The sequence below is a fragment of the Salmo salar genome, chromosome ssa17 (genome assembly GCF_905237065.1).
Source record: "Salmo salar chromosome ssa17, Ssal_v3.1, whole genome shotgun sequence".
NCBI lineage: Eukaryota > Metazoa > Chordata > Actinopteri > Salmoniformes > Salmonidae > Salmo > Salmo salar.
Genome location: NC_059458.1, coordinates 87,241,391 through 87,261,651, shown reverse-complemented (window position 1 = coordinate 87,261,651; position 20,261 = coordinate 87,241,391). Strand labels below are relative to the sequence as shown.

Genomic DNA, 20,261 nt, shown 5'->3' with positions numbered 1-20,261 from the left:
CCCCCCGAGGAACTAACGGCGGATATGACCCCACGAGGAACTAACGGCGGATATGACCCCCGAGGAACTAACGGCGGATATGACCCCCGAGGATATGACCCCCGAGGAACTAACAGCGGATATGACCCCCCGAGGATATGACGCCCGAGGAACTAACGGCGGATGTGACCCCCCGAGGAACTAGCGGCGGATATGACCCCCCGAGGAACTAACGGCGGATATGACCCCCCGAGGATATGACCCTCCGAGGAACTAACAGCGGATATGACCCCCCCGAGGAACTAGCGGCGGATATGACCCCCCCGAGGAACTAGCGGCGGATATGACCCCCCGAGGAACTAACGGCGGATATGACCCCCGAGGATATGACCCTCCGAGGAACTAACAGCGGATATGACCCCCCGAGGAACTAACGGCGGATATGACCCCCGAGGATATGACCCTCCGAGGAACTAACAGCGGATATGACCCCCGAGGAACTAACGGCGGATATGACCCCCCGAGGAACTAACGGCGGATATGACCCCCCGAGGAACTAACGGCGGATATGACCCCCGAGGAACTAACGGCGGATATGACCCCCCGAGGAACTAACGGCGGATATGACCCCCGAGGAACTAGTGGCGGATATGACCCCCCGAGGAACTAACGGCGGATGTGACCCCCGAGGAACTAGTGGCGGATATGACCCCTGAGGAACTAACGGCGGATATGACCCCCGAGGAACTAACGGCGGATATGACCCCCGAGGAACTAACGGCGGATGTGACCCCCGAGGAACTAACGGCGGATGTGACCCCCGAGGATATGACCCCCCGAGGAACTAGCGGCGGATATGACCCCCGAGGAACTAACGGCGGATGTGACCCCCGAGGAACTAACGGCGGATGTGACCCCCGAGGATATGACCCCCCGAGGAACTAGCGGCGGATATGACCCCCCGAGGAACTAACGGCGGATATGACCCCCCGAGGAACTAACGGCGGATATGACCCCCCGAGGAACTAACAGCGCATATCTGTAAAATAAAGTTTTTTTTTCCCGAGTGGCGCAGCAGTCTAAGGCACTGCTTCTCAGTGCTAGAGGCATCACTACAGACCCTGGTTCGATTCCAGGCTGTATCACAACCGGCCGATGATTGGGAGTCCCATAGGGGCGGCGCATAATTGACCCAGCGTCGTCCGGGTTTGGCCCAGGGGTAGGCCATCATTGTAAATAAGAATTTGTCCTTAACTGACTTGTTAAATAAAGGATGAAATAAATATGACCCGGGGAGCTAACGGCAGGAAGGAGTTGTTACGAGTGCCCTTATTATTTTACAGATTGACAGGCATCCCAAATGGCACCCTATTCCCTTTATAGTGCCCCCCTTTGACCAGGGCCCACAGGGCTCTATGTAGGGAGTATGGTGCCATTTGGGATGCATACAGCCATGTTCTTTATGTTATGATATATATGCTGTTGCAGCAAAAAGGTGGATGTCTTCACAAGCATTGGTCTGTCAAAGCTATGGGACTCTACTGACAACCTGTTGAGTTGTCCCTCTCTCCATCAAAGCTATGGGACTCTACTGACAACCTGTTGTCCTCTCTCCATCAAAGCTATGGGACTCTACTGACAACCTGTTGTCCTCTCTCCATCAAAGCTATGGGACTCTACTGACAACCTGTTGAGTTGTCCCTCTCTCCATCAAAGCTATGGGACTCTACTGACAACCTGTTGTCCTCTCTCCATCAAAGCTATGGGACTCTACTGACAACCTGTTGTCCTCTCTCCATCAAAGCTATGGGACTCTACTGACAACCTGTTGAGTTGTCCCTCTCTCCATCAAAGCTATGGGACTCTACTGACAACCTGTTGTCCTCTCTCCATCAAAGCTATGGGACTCTACTGACAACCTGTTGTCCTCTCTCCATCAAAGCTATGGGACTCTACTGACAACCTGTTGAGTTGTCCCTCTCTCCATCAAAGCTATGGGACTCTACTGACAACCTGTTGTCCTCTCTCCATCAAAGCTATGGGACTCTACTGACAACCTGTTGAGTTGTCCTCTCTCCATCAAAGCTATGGGACTCTACTGACAACCTGTTGAGTTGTCCCTCTCTCCATCAAAGCTATGAGACTCTACTGACAACCTGTTGAGTTGTCCCTCTCTCCATCAAAGCTATGAGACTCTACTGACAACCTGTTGAGTTGTCCCTCTCTCCATCAAAGCTATGAGACTCTGACAACCTGTTGTCCTCTCTCCATCAAAGCTATGGGACTCTACTGACAACCTGTTGAGTTGTCCTCTCTCCATCAAAGCTATGGGACTCTACTGACAACCTGTTGTCCTCTCTCCATCAAAGCTATGAGACTCTACTGACAACCTGTTGAGTTGTCCCTCTCTCCATCAAAGCTATGAGACTCTACTGACAACCTGTTGAGTTGTCCCTCTCTCCATCAAAGCTATGGGACTCTACTGACAACCTGTTGAGTTGTCCCTCTCTCCATCAAAGCTATGGGACTCTACTGACAACCTGTTGAGTTGTCCCTCTCTCCATCAAAGCTATGAGACTCTACTGACAACCTGTTGAGTTGTCCCTCTCTCCATCAAAGCTATGAGACTCTGACAACCTGTTGAGTTGTCCCTCTCTCCATCAAAGCTATGGGACTCTACTGACAACCTGTTGAGTTGTCCCTCTCTCCATCAAAGCTTTGCCTGTTATGGTTTACTTCTATTTGTATTACTTTACTGTAAGACGGTTTCTAACCTTTCTCGCTGTTCTTTTTATTTTCTGTAACCCCCCCCCCATCTGTCCTTGCCTGCACCTTAAGCCTACGTTTCCCACAAGCCCCCTCCAACTGAGACCTTCATCCTTCTGGAAGATGATTGTTGTCGTCTGTAAATAGCTGTATAAAGGAGATACTGGCCGTTTTTAAATAGGAGGCATGGTGACTCTCAACATGGAATGAGATATATAAAATGTTTTAAAATGAAGAAATAAAGGGATTAAGAAGACATTTTGATAGAATGACATTCTGAGAAAAAAATGTTGTGTAAAAAAAAAAAAAAATGAAATAATTTAAGAACTGTATTATATAAAAAGATGATGAAAGAGCTTAATGTATTTGTTGTGAATATGGAAAAACAGATATATTAAAGAAGTGCATGAAAACGGTTCTGTTTGTGTGTAATCTTTTTATTGAGAATATAATGGCTATTCAGCATCCATATTGTATCATTCTCAAATGGGGGTTGGGGTTCTGCTAAGCGAACATGTGGAATTGTTTTAAGACGGTCATACAAGGGATCAAATCAAAGTTTTTGTCATGTGCGCCGAATACAACAGGTGTAGACCTTACAGTGAAATGCTGAATACAACAGGTGTAGTAGACCTCACAGTGAAATGCTGAATACAACAGGTGTAGTAGACCTTACAGTGAAATGCTGAATACAACAGGTGTAGTAGACCTTACAGTGAAATGCTGAATACAACAGGTGTAGACCTTACAGTGAAATGCAGAATACAACAGGTGTAGTAGACCTTACAGTGAAATACTGAATACAACAGGTGTAGTAGACCTTACAGTGAAATGCTGAATACAACAGGTGTAGACCTTACAGTGAAATGCTGAATACAACAGGTGTAGTAGACCTTACAGTGAAATGCTGAATACAACAGGTGTAGTAGACCTCACAGTGAAATGCTGAATACAACAGGTGTAGTAGACCTTACAGTGAAATGCTGAATACAACAGGTGTAGACCTCACAGTGAAATGCTGAATACAACAGGTGTAGTAGACCTTACAGTGAAATGCTGAATACAACAGGTGTAGTAGACCTTACAGTGAAATGCTGAATACAACAGGTGTAGTAGACCTCAAAGTGAAATGCTGAATACAACAGGTGTAGACCTCACAGTGAAATGCTGAATACAACAGGTGTAGTAGACCTGACAGTGAAATGCTGAATACAACAGGTGTAGTAGACCTTACAGTGAAATGCTGAATACAACAGGTGTAGACCTCACAGTGAAATGCTGAATACAACAGGTGTAGTAGACCTTACAGTGAAATGCTGAATACAACAGGTGTAGTAGACCTCACAGTGAAATGCTGAATACAACAGGTGTAGTAGACCTTACAGTGAAATGCTGAATACAACAGGTGTAGTAGACCTTACAGTGAAATGCTGAATACAACAGGTGTAGTAGACCTTACAGTGAAATGCTGAATACAACAGGTGTAGACCTTACAGTGAAATGCTGAATACAACAGGTGTAGTAGACCTTACAGTGAAATGCTGAATACAACAGCTGTAGACCTTACAGTGAAATGCTGAATACAACAGGTGTGTAGACCTTACAGTGAAATGCTGAATGCAACAGGTGTAGTAGACCTCACAGTGAAATGCTGAATACAGCAGGTGTAGTAGACCTTACAGTGAAATGCTGAATACAACAGGTGTAGTAGACCTTACAGTGAAATGCTGAATACAACAGGTGTAGTAGACCTTACAGTGAAATGCTGAATACAACAGGTGTAGTAGACCTTACAGTGAAATGCTGAATACAACAGGTGTAGTAGACCTTACAGTGAAATGCTTACTTACAGGCTCTAACCAACAGTGCAAAAAAGGTATTAGGTGAACAATATGTAAGTAAAGAAATAAAACAACAGTAAAAAGACAGTGAAAAATAGCAGTAGAGAGGCTATATACAGTAGAGAGGCTATATACAGTAGAGAGGTTATATACAGTAGAGAGGCTATATACAGTAGAGAGGCTATATACAGTAGAGAGGTTATATACAGTAGAGAGGCTATATACAGTAGAGAGGCTATATACAGTAGAGAGGCTATATACAGTAGAGAGGTTATATACAGTAGAGAGGCTTTATACAGTAGAGAGGCTATATACAGTAGAGAGGCTATATACAGTAGAGAGGCTATATACAGTAGAGAGACTATATACAGTAGAGAGGTTATATACAGTAGAGAGGCTATATACAGTAGAGAGGCTATATACAGTAGAGAGGCTATATACAGTAGAGAGGTTATATACAGTAGAGAGGCTTTATACAGTAGAGAGGCTATATACAGTAGAGAGGCTATATACAGTAGAGAGGCTATATACAGTAGAGAGACTATATACAGTAGAGAGGTTATATACAGTAGAGAGGCTATATACAGTAGAGAGGCTATATACAGTAGAGGTTATATACAGTAGAGAGGCTATATACAGTAGAGAGGCTTTATACAGCAGAGAGGCTATATACAGTAGAGAGGCTATATACAGTAGAGGCTATATACAGTAGAGGCTATATACAGTAGAGAGACTATATAGAGTAGAGAGGCTATATGCAGTAGAGAGGCTATATACAGTAGAGAGGCTATATACAGTAGAGAGGCTACATACAGTAGAGGCTATATACAGTAGTGAGGCTATATGCAGTAGAGAGACTATATACAGTAGAGAGGCTATATACAGTAGTGAGGCTATATACAGTAGAGAGGCTATATACAGTAGAGAGGATATATACAGTAGAGAGGCTATATACAGTAGAGAGGCTATATACAGTAGAGAGGCTACATACAGTAGAGGCTATATACAGTAGTGAGGCTATATGCAGTAGAGAGACTATATACAGTAGAGAGGCTATATACAGTAGTGAGGCTATATACAGTAGAGAGGCTATATACAGTAGAGAGGCTATATACAGTAGAGAGGCTACATACAGTAGAGGCTATATACAGTAGTGAGGCTATATGCAGTAGTGAGGCTACATACAGTAGAGAGACTATATACAGTAGAGAGACTACATACAGTAGAGAGGCTACATACAGAACTGGTTAGTCAGGCTGATTGAGGTAGTATGTACATGTAGATATGGTAAAGTGACTATGCATATATGATGAACAGAGAGTAGCAGTAGAGAGGCTATATACAGACACTGGTTAGTCAGGCTGATTGAGGTAGTATGTACATGTAGATATGGTTAAAGTGACTATGCATATATGATGAACAGAGAGTAGCAGTAGCGTAAAAAGAGGGGTTGGCGGGTGGCGGGATACAATGCAGATAGCCCGGTTAGCCAATGTTCGGGGGCACTGGTTGGTTGGGCCAATTGAGGTAGTATGTACATGAATGTATATTTAAAGTGACTATGCTGCTACTCTCTGTTTATCATATATGCAATGTAAAATAGGGGTTGGGGGGGTATACAATGCAAGTAGTCCGGGTAGCCATTTGATTACCTGTTCTGGAGTCTTATGGCTTGGGGGTAAAAACTGTTTAGAAGCCTTTTTGTCCTAGACTTGGCACTCCGGTACCGCTTGCCATTCGGTAGTAGAGAGAACAGTCTATGACTGGGGTGGCTGGGGTCTTTGACAATTTTTAGGGCCTTCCTCTGAACACCGCCTGGTGTAGAGGTCCTGGATGGCAGGCAGCTTGGCCCCAGTGATGTACTGGGCCGTACGCACTACCCTCTGTAGTGCCACCTTGTGGTCGGAGGCTGAGCAGTTGCCGTACCAGGCAGTGATGCAACCAGTCAGGATGCTCTCGATGGTGCAGCTGTAGAACCTTTTGAGGATCTGAGGACCCATGCCAAATCTTTTTAGTTTCCTGAGGGGGAAATGGCTTTGTCGTGCCCTCTTCACGACTTTCTTGGTGTGTTTGGACCATTCTAGTTTGTTGGTGATGTGGACACCAAGGAACTTGAAGCTCTCAACCTGCTCCACTACAGCCCCGATGGGTGAACAGGGAGTACAGGAGGGGACTGAGCACGCACCTCCAATGTTGAGGATCAGCATGGCAGATGTGTTGCTACATACCCTCACCACCTGGGGGCGGCCCGTCAGGAAGTCCAGGATCCAGTTGCAGAGGGAGGTGTTTAATCCCAGGATCCTTAGCTTAGTGATGAGCTTTATAGGCACTATGGTGTTGAACACTGAGCTGTAGTCAATGAACAGCATTCTCACATAGGTGTTCCATTGTCCAGGTGGGAAAGGGCAGTGTGGAGTGCAAAAGAGATTGCATCATCTGTGGATCTGTTGGTGTGCTATGCAAATTGGAGTGGGTCTAGGGTTTCTGGGATAATGGTGTTGATGTGAGCCATTACCAGCCTTTCAAAGCACTTCATGGCTACAGACGTGAGTACTACGGGTCGGTAGTCATTTAGGCAGGTTACCTTAGTGTTCTTGGGCACAGGGACTATGGTGGTCTGCTTGAAACATGTTGGTATTACAGACTCAATCAGGGACATGTTGAAAATGTCAGTGAAGACACCTGCCAGTTGGTGAGCACATGCCCGGAGAACACATCCTGGTAATCCGTCTGGCCCCGCGCCTTGTGAATGTTGACCTGTTTAAAGGTCTTACTCACATCGGCTACGGAGAGCATGATCACACAGTTGTCCGGAACAGCTGATGCTCTCATGCATGCCTCAGTGTTGCTTGCCTCGAAGCGAGCATAGAAGTGATTTAGCTCGTCTGGTAGGCTCGTGTCACTGGGCAGCTCACGGCTGTGCTTCCCTTTGTAGTCTGTAATAGTTTGCAAGCCCTGCCACATAAGACGAGCGTAGGAGCCGGTGTAGTACTATTCAATCTTAGTCCTGTATTGACGCTTTGCCTGTTTAATGGTTTGTCGCAGGGCATAGCAGGATTTCTTATAAGCTTCCGGGTTAGAGTCCCGCACCTTGAAGCGGCAGCTCTACCCTTTAGCTCTGTGTGAATGTTGCCTGTAAGCCATGGCTTCTGGTTGGGGTATGTACGTACAGTCACTGTGGGGACGACGTCATCGATGCACTTATTGATGAAGCCAGTGACTGATGTGGTGTACTCCTCAATGCCATCGGAAGAGTCCCGGGAACATGTTCCAGTCTGTGATAGCAAAACAGTCCTGTAGTTTAGCATCTGCTTCATCTGACCACTTTTTTCACTGGTGCTTCCTGCTTTAATTTTTGCTTTTAAGCAGAAATCAGGAGGATAGAATTATGGTCAGATTTTCCAAATGGAGGGTGAGGGAGAGCTTTTCTCTGTGTGTGGAGTAAAGGTGGTCTGGAGTTTTTTTCGACTCTGGTTGCTCATGTGACATGCTGGTAGAAATGAGATAAAACCGATTTAAGTTTGACTGCATTGCTATGGAACCTGTCAGCAGAAAGTCTGTGTGTCTCCCTACTTCCCTCCTCTCCCTCCCCCTGCACCCGCCTGCCATGACCCTGTCACTGAGAGACAGACAGAGGGGTTAACTGAACGTGCCCCCCTCAGAGAGTAGAGCATGCCCACCAGTATTAGCTGTCTAGCAGCAGTAGACCTGTCTGTCTGTCCAGTGAGCCCCGCTTGTCTATCTCAGGGATACAAACTAGTCAGCTTTCTGCGAAATTCACCTGTTTTGAATCCAAAATAGGTGACCTACGTGATTTGTGTAGATCCTATGAGAAAAGTTTGGGCGGGGCGGGGTGGGGGGGGGGGTTGGATCACTACTGGCTGTAAACGAACGAGTGATGCGTGTTTGGACCAAAACTGGCCGTATCCAAGGCTCAGCCAATCGTTCACATAACAACAGAACGCAGCACGAGACACGAGAGAGAAGAGACAACCAACGTGCTAGTGACAGCATCAACGCGCTCTGGAAAGAGCGGGAGAGTTGAAAGGCAGTTTGTCAGTTAACTTACAGCAGCGCGTCTCCGTGAACGGTAACGGAGAGGTAACGTTAGGTGAGAAGCCTGACCACGGAGACCGGGGGGTGAGAAGGTTACAGCAGCGGGTCTCCCTGAACGGTAACGGAGAGGTAACGTTAGGTGAGAAACCTGACCACGGAGATTGGGGAGTGAGAAGGTTACAGCAGCACCTCCCCTGAATGGTAACGGAGAGGTAACGTTAGGTGAGAAACCTGACCACGGAGACCGGGGGGTGAGAAGGTGATGAAGCTACATCATGAGCAGTATCATGCTCTGGGGTATCATGCTCTGGGGTATCATGCTCTGGGGTATCATGCTCTGGGGTATCATGCTCTGGGGTATCATCCTCTGGGGTATCATGCTCTGGGGTATCATGCTCTGGGGTATCATGCTCTGAGGGTATCATGCTCTGGGGTATCATGCTCTGGGGTATCATGCTCTGGGGTATCATGCTCTGGGGTATCATGCTCTGGGGTATCATGCTCTGGGGTATCATGCTCTGGGGTATCATGCTCTGGGGTATCATGCTCTGGGGTATCATGCTCTGGGGTATCATGCTCTGGGGTATCATGCTCTGGGGTATCATGCTCTGGGGTATCATGCTCTGGGGTATCATGCTCTGGGGTATCATGTTCTGAGGTATCATGCTCTGGGGTATCATGCTCTGCTAGCACATTGTAGAACAGATGTCCACAGGCAGAAAGTGTACAATGTAATAATGTGTAGCCCAAAGATATTGCTTTAGTTGTGTTGAATTTGACAGTAAAACGTGTGATTAAGGGGGATTATTACATGTTTTACTCAGAGCATGTTATTTTTCCACACATGTAGCCTTCTGCACTTGATCGGTGTTTAAAATAGTGGCCACTATAATAGAACAACAATAGAATGCCTGTTTGTTTCATTCTATTACTACTTGAAGAAGTTTTTTTCTTTCCCAAGTGCAATATTTAGATGTGTGTGGTCACAAGCATTCTATTATAAAGGCTGTCGTGGTAACAAGCATTCTATTATAAAGGCTGTCATGGTAACAAGCGTTCTATTATACAGGCTGTCGTGGTAACAAGCGTTCTATTATAAAGGCTGTCATGGTAACAAGAGTTCTATTATAAAGGCTGTCATGGTAACAAGCGTTCTATTATACAGGCTGTCGTGGTAACAAGCGTTCTATTATACAGGCTGTCGTGGTAACAAGCGTTCTATTATAAAGGCTGTCGTGGTAACAAGCGTTCTATTATAAAGGCTGTCATGGTAACAAGCGTTCTATTATAAAGGCTGTCATGGTAACAAGCGTTCTATTATAAAGGCTGTCATGGTAACAAGCGTTCTATTATAAAGGTTGTCGTGGTAACAAGCGTTCTATTGTAAAGGCTGTCATGGTAACAAGCGTTCTATTATAAATGCTGTCATGGTAACAAGCGTTCTATTATAAAGGCTGTCGTGGTAACAAGCGTTCTATTATAAAGGCTGTCGTGGTAACAAGCGTTCTATTATAAAGGCTGTCATGGTAACAAGCGTTCTATTATAAAGGCTGTCGTGGTAACAAGCGTTCTATTATAAAGGCTGTCATGGTAACAAGCGTTCTATTATAAAGGCTGTCGTGGTAACAAGCGTTCTATTATAAAGGTTGTCGTGGTAACAAGCGTTCTATTATAAAGGCTGTCATGGTAACAAGCGTTCTATTATAAAGGCCGTCATGGTAACAAGCGTTCTATTATAAAGGTTGTCATGGTAACAAGCGTTCTATTATAAAGGCCGTCGTGGTAACAAGCGTTCTATTATAAAGGCTGTCGTGGTAACAAGCGTTCTATTATAAAGGCTGTCGTGGTAACAAGCGTTCTATTGTAAAGGCTGTCATGGTAACAAGCGTTCTATTATAAAGGCTGTCATGGTAACAAGCGTTCTATTATAAAGGCTGTTGTGGTAACAAGCGTTCTATTATAAAGGCTGTCGTGGTAACAAGCGTTCTATTATAAAGGCTGTCATGGTAACAAGCATTCTATTATAAAGGCTGTCATGGTAACAAGAGTTCTATTATAAAGGCTGTCATGGTAACAAGCATTCTATTATAAAGGCTGTCATGGTAACAAGAGTTCTATTATAAAGGCTGTCATGGTAACAAGCGTTCTATTATACAGGCTGTCGTGGTAACAAGCGTTCTATTATAAAGGCTGTCATGGTAACAAGCGTTCTATTATAAAGGCTGTCGTGGTAACAAGCGTTCTATTATACAGGCTGTCGTGGTAACAAGCGTTCTATTATACAGGCTGTCGTGGTAACAAGCGTTCTATTATAAAGGCTGTCGTGGTAACAAGCGTTCTATTATAAAGGCTGTCATGGTAACAAGCGTTCTATTATAAAGGCTGTCATGGTAACAAGCGTTCTATTATAAAGGCTGTCATGGTAACAAGCGTTCTATTATAAAGGTTGTCGTGGTAACAAGCGTTCTATTGTAAAGGCTGTCATGGTAACAAGCGTTCTATTATAAAGGCTGTCATGGTAACAAGCGTTCTATTATAAAGGCTGTCGTGGTAACAAGCGTTCTATTATAAAGGCTGTCATGGTAACAAGCGTTCTATTATACAGGCTGTCGTGGTAACAAGCGTTCTATTATAAAGGCTGTCGTGGTAACAAGCGTTCTATTATAAAGGCTGTCGTGGTAACAAGCGTTCTATTATAAAGGCTGTCGTGGTAACAAGCGTTCTATTATAAAGGCTGTCGTGGTAACAAGCGTTCTATTATAAAGGCTGTCGTGGTAACAAGCGTTCTATTATAAAGGCTGTCGTGGTAACAAGCGTTCTATTATAAAGGCTGTCGTGGTAACAAGCGTTCTATTATAAAGGCCGTCGTGGTAACAAGCGTTCTATTATAAAGGCCGTCATGGTAACAAGCGTTCTATTATAAAGGTTGTCATGGTAACAAGCGTTCTATTATAAAGGCCGTCGTGGTAACAAGCGTTCTATTATACAGGCTGTCGTGGTAACAAGCGTTCTATTATAAAGACTGTCGTGGTAACAAGCGTTCTATTATAAAGGCTGTCATGGTAACAAGCGTTCTATTATACAGGCTGTCATGGTAACAAGCGTTCTATTATAAAGGCTGTCATGGTAACAAGCGTTCTATTATAAAGACTGTCGTGGTAACAAGCGTTCTATTGTAAAGGCTGTCGTGGTAACAAGCGTTCTATTATAAAGGCTGTCATGGTAACAAGCGTTCTATTATAAAGGCTGTCGTGGTAACAAGCGTTCTATTGTAAAGGCTGTCGTGGTAACAAGCGTTCTATTATAAAGGCTGTCGTGGTAACAAGCGTTCTATTATAAAGGCCGTTGTGGTAACAAGCGTTCTATTATAAAGGCTGTCGTGGTAACAAGCGTTCTATTATAAAGGCCGTCATGGTAACAAGCGTTCTATTATAAAGGCTGTCGTGGTAACAAGCGTTCTATTATAAAGGCCGTCATGGTAACAAGCGTTCTATTATAAAGGCCGTCGTGGTAACAAGCGTTCTATTATAAAGGCCGTCGTGGTAACAAGCGTTCTATTATAAAGGCCGTCGTGGTAACAAGCGTTCTATTATAAAGGCCGTCGTGGTAACAAGCGTTCTATTATAAAGGCCGTCGTGGTAACAAGCGTTCTATTATAAAGGCCGTCGTGGTAACAAGCGTTCTATTATAAAGGCTGTCGTGGTAACAAGCGTTCTATTATAAAGGCCGTCGTGGTAACAAGCGTTCTATTATAAAGGCCGTCGTGGTAACAAGCGTTCTATTATAAAGGCCGTCGTGGTAACAAGCGTTCTATTATAAAGGCCGTCGTGGTAACAAGCGTTCTATTATAAAGGCCGTCGTGGTAACAAGCGTTCTATTATAAAGGCTGTCGTGGTAACAAGCGTTCTATTATAAAGGCTGTCGTGGTAACAAGCGTTCTATTATAAAGGCTGTCGTGGTAACAAGCGTTCTATTATAAAGGCTGTCGTGGTAACAAGCGTTCTATTATAAAGGCTGTCGTGGTAACAAGCGTTCTATTATAAAGGCTGTCGTGGTAACAAGCGTTCTATTATAAAGGCTGTCGTGGTAACAAGCGTTCTATTATAAAGGCTGTCATGGTAACAAGCGTTCTATTATAAAGGCCGTCGTGGTAACAAGCGTTCTATTATAAAGGCCGTCATGGTAACAAGCGTTCTATTATAAAGGCTGTCATGGTAACAAGCGTTCTGTTATAAAGGCTGTCGTGGTAACAAGCGTTCTATTATAAAGGCTGTCATGGTAACAAGCGTTCTATTATAAAGGCTGTCATGGTAACAAGCGTTCTATTATACAGGCTGTCGTGGTAACAAGCGTTCTATTATACAGGCTGTCATGGTAACAAGCGTTCTATTATAAAGACTGTCGTGGTAACAAGCGTTCTATTATAAAGGCTGTCATGGTAACAAGCGTTCTATTATAAAGGCTGTCGTGGTAACAAGCGTTCTATTATAAAGGCTGTCATGGTAACATAAAGGCTGTCGTGGTAACAAGCGTTCTGTTATAAAGGCTGTCATGGTAACAAGCGTTCTATTATAAAGGCTGTCGTGGTAACAAGCGTTCTATTATAAAGGCTGTCATGGTAACAAGCGTTCTATTATAAAGGCTGTCATGGTAACAAGCGTTCTATTATAAAGGCTGTCATGGTAACAAGCGTTCTATTGTAAAGGCTGTCGTGGTAACAAGCGTTCTATTATAAAGGCTGTCATGGTAACAAGCGTTCTATTATAAAGGCTGTCGTGGTAACAAGCGTTCTATTATAAAGGCTGTCATGGTAACAAGCCTTATATTATAAAGGCTGTCGTGTTAACAAGCGTTCTATTATAAAGGCTGTCATGGTAACAAGCGTTCTATTATAAAGGCTGTCGTGGTAACAAGCGTTCTATTATAAAGGCTGTCATGGTAGCAAGCGTTCTATTATAAAGGCTGTCGTGGTAACAAGCGTTCTATTATAAAGGCTGTCGTGGTAACAAGCGTTCTATTATAAAGGCCGTCATGGTAACAAGCGTTCTATTATAAAGGCTGTCGTGGTAACAAGCGTTCTATTATAAAGGCTGTCGTGGTAACAAGCGTTCTATTATAAAGGCTGTCGTGGTAACAAGCATTCTATTATAAAGGCTGTCATGGTAACAAGCGTTCTATTATAAAGGCTGTCGTGGTAACAAGCGTTCTATTATAAAGGCTGTCGTGGTAACAAGCGTTCTATTATAAAGGCTGTCATGGTAACAAGCGTTCTATTGTAAAGGCTGTCGTGGTAACAAGCGTTCTATTATAAAGGCTGTCATGGTAACAAGCGTTCTATTGTAAAGGCTGTCATGGCTAATTGTAATATTAGTGGATTGTTTTGTTCTCAAGACTCGAGTGTCATTTGCAGTAAAGTCTAGACAACAAATAACATTGGATTGTTTTCTTTACATTTTAGCTGTGAATTAGGTTCACTTGAACCACTTGTTATTTTACACACAGAGACTGATCATGTAGATCATATTCTGTGTTGTTTCATTAGTTAACCTGCATTTCCCCCCTAACAGGGATTTATTTTTTTTGCATGTTTCAGTGTCAACTTTTTTGGGCCCTCACCAGTTTGCATCCCTGCTATCTCCTTAAAAACAGGTTCTGCTGTTTTCTGAAGCAGATCAGAGTACACAGAGAGACAGATGGCCCAGGCCATGTGTTTGATGATGATATGGCTTTAGTACATTTGGGCCAGGCTCTCAGTCGGCGTTCCAATTCGTCCCAAAGGTGTTCGATGGGGTTGAGGTCAGGGCTCTGTGCAGGCCAGTCAAGTTCTTCCACACCGATCTTGACAAACCATTTCTGTACGGACCTCGTTTTGTGCACTGGGGGGCGTTGTCATGCTGAAACAGGAAAGGACCTTCACCAAAATGTTTCCAGAAAGTTGGAAGCACAGAATAGTCTAGAATGTCATTGTATACTGTAGTGTTAAGATTTCCCTTCACTGGAACTAAGGGGCCTGAACCGTGAAAAACAGCCCCAGACCATTATTCCTCCTCCACCTTTACAGTTGGCACAATGCATTGGGGCAGGTAGCGTTCTCCTGGTATCTGCCAAACCCAGATTCGTCCATCGGACTGCCAGATGGTGAAGCGTGATTCATCACTCCAGAGAACGCATTTCCACTGCTCCAGAGTCCAATGGCGGCGAGCTTTACAGCACTCCTACCGATGCTGGGCATTTCGCATGGTGATCTTAAGCTTCTGTGCGACTGCTCGGCCATGGAAACCCATTTCATGAAGCTCCCGACGAACAGTTCTTGTGCTGATGTTTCTTCCAGAGGCAGTTTGGAACTCGATAGTGAGTGTGACATACAATTTTTACACGCTTCAGCACTCTGTGGTCCCGTTCTGTGAGCTTGTGTGGCCTACCACTTCGCAGCTGAGCCATTGTTGCTCTTAGATGTGTCCACTTCACAATAACAGCCCTTACAGTAGACTGGAACAGCTCTAGCAGGGCAGAAATTTGACAAACTGACTTGTTGGAAAGGTGGCATCCTATGACAGGGCCACATTGAAAGTTACTGAGCTCATCAGTATGGGCCATTCTACTGCCACTGTTTGTCTATGGAGATTGCATGGCTGTGTGCTCGGTTTTATACACCTGTCAGCGACGGGGAGTGGCTGAAACAGCCGAATCCACTAATTTGAAGGGGTGTCCACATACTGCTGTATATATAGTGGATGAAGGGGTGTCCACATACTGCTGTATATATAGTGATGAAGGGGTGTCCTCATTCTGCTGTATATATAGTGGATGAAGGGGTGTCCTCATACTGCTGTATATATAGTGGATGAAGGGGTGTCCTCATACTGCTGTATATATAGTGGATGAAGGGGTGTCCTCATTCTGCTGTATATATAGTGGATGAAGGGGTGTCCACATACTGCTGTATATATAGTGTATGAAGGGGTGTCCTCATACTGCTGTATATATAGTGGATGAAGGGGTGTCCACATACTGCTGTATATATAGTGGATGAAGGGGTGTCCTCATACTGCTGTATATATAGTGGATGAAGGGGTGTCCTCATACTGCTGTATATATAGTGGATGAAGGGGTGTCCTCATTCTGCTGTATATATATATATATATATATATAGTGGATGAAGGGGTGTCCTCATACTGCTGTATATATAGTGGATGAAGGGGTGTCCACATACTGCTGTATATATAGTGGATGAAGGGGTGTCCTCATACTGCTGTATATATAGTGGATGAAGGGGTGTCCTCATACTGCTGTATATATAGTGGATGAAGGGGTGTCCACATACTGCTGTATATATAGTGGATGAAGGGGTGTCCTCATACGGCTGTATATATAGTGGATGAAGGGGTGTCCTCATACTGCTGTATATATAGTGGATGAAGTGGTGTCCACATACTGCTGTATATATAGTGGATGAAGGGGTGTCCTCATACTACTGTATATATAGTGGATGAAGGGGTGTCCTCAGTCTGCTGTATATATAGTGGATGAAGGGGTGTCCTCATACTGCTGTATATATAGTGGATGAAGGGGTGTCCTCATACTGCTGTATATATAGTGGATGAAGGGGTGTCCACATACTGCTGTATATATAGTGGATGAAGGGGTGTCCTCATACTACTGTATATATAGTGGATGAAGGGGTGTCCTCATACTGCTGTATATATAGTGGATGAAGGGGTGTCCTCATACTGCTGTATATATAGTGGATGAAGGGGTGTCCTCATACTGCTGTATATATAGTGGATGAAGGGGTGTCCTCATACTACTGTAGATATAGTGGATGAAGGGGTGTCCTCATACTGCTGTATATATAGTGGATGAAGGGGTGTCCTCATACTGCTGTATATATAGTGGATGAAGGGGTGTCCTCATACTGCTGTATATATATATATATAGTGGATGAAGGGGTGTCCTCATACTGCTGTATATATAGTGGATGAAGTGGTGTCCACATACTGCTGTATATATAGTGGATGAAGTGGTGTCCACATACTGCTGTATATATAGTGGATGAAGGGGTGTCCTCATACTGCTGTATATATAGTGGATGAAGGGGTGTCCACATACTGCTGTATATATAGTGGATGAAGGGGTGTCCACATACTGCTGTATATATAGTGTATGAAGGGGTGTCCACATACTGCTGTATATATAGTGGATGAAGGGGTGTCCACATACTGCTGTATATATAGTGGATGAAGGGGTGTCCTCATACTGCTGTATATATAGTGTATGAAGGGGTGTCCTCTTACTGCTGTATATATAGTGTATGAAGGGGTGTCCTCATACTGCTGTATATATAGTGGATGAAGGGGTGTCCACATACTGCTGTATATATAGTGGATGAAGGGGTGTCCACATACTGCTGTATATATAGTGGATGAAGGGGTGTCCTCATACGGCTGTATATATAGTGGATGAAGGGGTGTCCTCATACTGCTGTATATATAGTGGATGAAGTGGTGTCCACATACTGCTGTATATATAGTGGATGAAGGGGTGTCCTCATACTACTGTATATATAGTGGATGAAGGGGTGTCCTCAGTCTGCTGTATATATAGTGGATGAAGGGGTGTCCTCATACTGCTGTATATATAGTGGATGAAGGGGTGTCCTCATACTGCTGTATATATAGTGGATGAAGGGGTGTCCACATACTGCTGTATATATAGTGGATGAAGGGGTGTCGTCATACTACTGTATATATAGTGGATGAAGGGGTGTCCTCATACTGCTGTATATATAGTGGATGAAGGGGTGTCCTCATACTGCTGTATATATAGTGGATGAAGGGGTGTCCTCATACTGCTGTATATATAGTGGATGAAGGGGTGTCCTCATACTACTGTAGATATAGTGGATGAAGGGGTGTCCTCATACTGCTGTATATATAGTGGATGAAGGGGTGTCCTCATACTGCTGTATATATAGTGGATGAAGGGGTGTCCTCATACTGCTGTATATATATATATATAGTGGATGAAGGGGTGTCCTCATACTGCTGTATATATAGTGGATGAAGGGGTGTCCTCATACTGCTGTATATATAGTGGATGAAGTGGTGTCCACATACTGCTGTATATATAGTGGATGAAGTGGTGTCCACATACTGCTGTATATATAGTGGATGAAGGGGTGTCCTCATACTGCTGTATATATAGTGGATGAAGGGGTGTCCACATACTGCTGTATATATAGTGGATGAAGGGGTGTCCACATACTGCTGTATATATAGTGTATGAAGGGGTGTCCACATACTGCTGTATATATAGTGGATGAAGGGGTGTCCACATACTGCTGTATATATAGTGGATGAAGGGGTGTCCTCATACTGCTGTATATATAGTGGATGAAGGGGTGTCCTCATACTGCTGTATATATAGTGGATGAAGGGGTGTCCACATACTGCTGTATATATAGTGGATGAAGGGGTGTCCTCATTCGGCTATATATATATATATATAGTGGATGAAGGGGTGTCCTCATACTGCTGTATATATAGTGGATGAAGGGGTGTCCTCATACTGCTGTATATATAGTGGATGAAGGGGTGTCCTCATACTGCTGTATATATAGTGGATGAAGGGGTGTCCTCATACTGCTGTATATATAGTGGATGAAGGGGTGTCCACATACTGCTGTATATATAGTGGATGAAGGGGTGTCCTCATACTGCTGTATATATAGTGGATGAAGGGGTGTCCACATACTACTGTATATATAGTGGATGAAGGGGTGTCCACATACTGCTGTATATATAGTGGATGAAGGGGTGTCCACATACTGCTGTATATATAGTGGATGAAGGGGTGTCCTCATTCTGCTGTATATATATATATATAGTGGATGAAGGGGTGTCCACATACTGCTGTATATATAGTGGATGAAGGGGTGTCCTCATACTGCTGTATATATAGTGGATGAAGGGGTGTCCTCATACTACTGTATATATAGTGGATGAAGGGGTGTCCTCATACTGCTGTATATATAGTGGATGAAGGGGTGTCCTCATACTGCTGTATATATAGTGGATGAAGGGGTGTCCACATACTGCTGTATATATAGTGGATGAAGGGGTGTCCTCATACTGCTGTATATATAGTGGATGAAGGGGTGTCCTCATTCTGCTGTATATATATATAGTGGATGAAGGGGTGTCCACATACTGCTGTATATATAGTGGATGAAGGGGTGTCCTCATACTGCTGTATATATAGTGGATGAAGGGGTGTCCTCATACTACTGTATATATAGTGGATGAAGGGGTGTCCTCATACTGCTGTATATATAGTGGATGAAGGGGTGTCCTCATACTGCTGTATATATAGTGGATGAAGGGGTGTCCACATACTGCTGTATATATAGTGGATGAAGGGGTGTCCTCATACTGCTGTATATATAGTGGATGAAGGGGTGTCCTCATACTGCTGTATATATAGTGGATGAAGGGGTGTCCTCATACTTATGTATATATAGTGGATGAAGGGGTGTCCTCATACTGCTGTATATATAGTGGATGAAGGGGTGTCCTCATACTGCTGTATATATAGTGGATGAAGGGGTGTCCTCATACTGCTGTATATATAGTGGATGAAGGGGTGTCCACATACTGCTGTATATATAGTGGATGAAGGGGTGTCCTCATACTGCTGTATATATAGTGGATGAAGTGGTGTCCTCATACTGCTGTATATATAGTGGATGAAGGGGTGTCCTCATACTGCTGTATATATAGTGGATGAAGGGGTGTCCTCATACTGCTGTATATATAGTGGATGAAGGGGTGTCCTCATACTGCTGTATATATAGTGGATGAAGGGGTGTCCTCATACTACTGTATATATAGTGGATGAAGGGGTGTCCACATACTGCTGTATATATAGTGGATGAAGGGGTGTCCTCATACTACTGTATATATAGTGGATGAAGGGGTGTCCACATACTGCTGTATATATAGTGTATGAAGGGGTGTCTACATACTGCTGTATATATATATAGTGGATGAAGGGGTGTCCTCATACTACTGTATATATAGTGGATGAAGGGGTGTCCACATACTGCTGTATATATAGTGGATGAAGGGGTGTCCTCATACTGCTGTATATATAGTGGATGAAGGGGTGTCCTCATACTGCTGTATATATAGTGGATGAAGGGGTGTCCTCATACTGCTGTATATATAGTGGATGAAGGGGTGTCCTCATACTGCTGTATATATAGTGGATGAAGGGGTGTCCTCATACTGCTGTATATATAGTGGATGAAGGGGTGTCCACATACTGCTGTATATATAGTGGATGAAGGGGTGTCCACATACTGCTGTATATATAGTGGATGAAGGGGTGTCCACATACTGCTGTATATATAGTGGATGAAGGGGTGTCCTCATACTGCTGTATATATAGTGGATGAAGGGGTGTCCTCATTCTGCTGTATATATAGTGGATGAAGGGGTGTCCTCATACTGCTGTATATATAGTGGATGAAGGGGTGTCCTCATACTGCTGTATATATAGTGATGAAGGGGTGTCCACATACTGCTGTATATATAGTGGATGAAGGGGTGTCCTCATACT

The 20,261-nt window shown here is 44.0% G+C and overlaps 1 long non-coding RNA gene across 2 annotated transcripts; it reads right to left on the bottom strand.

Annotated features, from left to right (window-relative positions):
- Positions 1–1,543: 1,543 nt before the first annotated feature.
- LOC106609856 (uncharacterized) lies at positions 1,544–2,694 on the bottom strand. 2 transcript variants are annotated; one of them, XR_006760216.1, is made up of 3 exons: positions 2,667–2,694; positions 2,233–2,325; positions 1,544–2,085 (listed from the first exon to the last, which is right to left on the bottom strand). It is a non-coding gene; the product is annotated as an uncharacterized lncRNA (long non-coding RNA). The 2 variants fall into 2 exon arrangements; XR_006760215.1 differs by lacking the exon at positions 2,667–2,694 and adding an exon at positions 2,617–2,640.
- Positions 2,695–20,261: the final 17,567 nt, after the last annotated feature.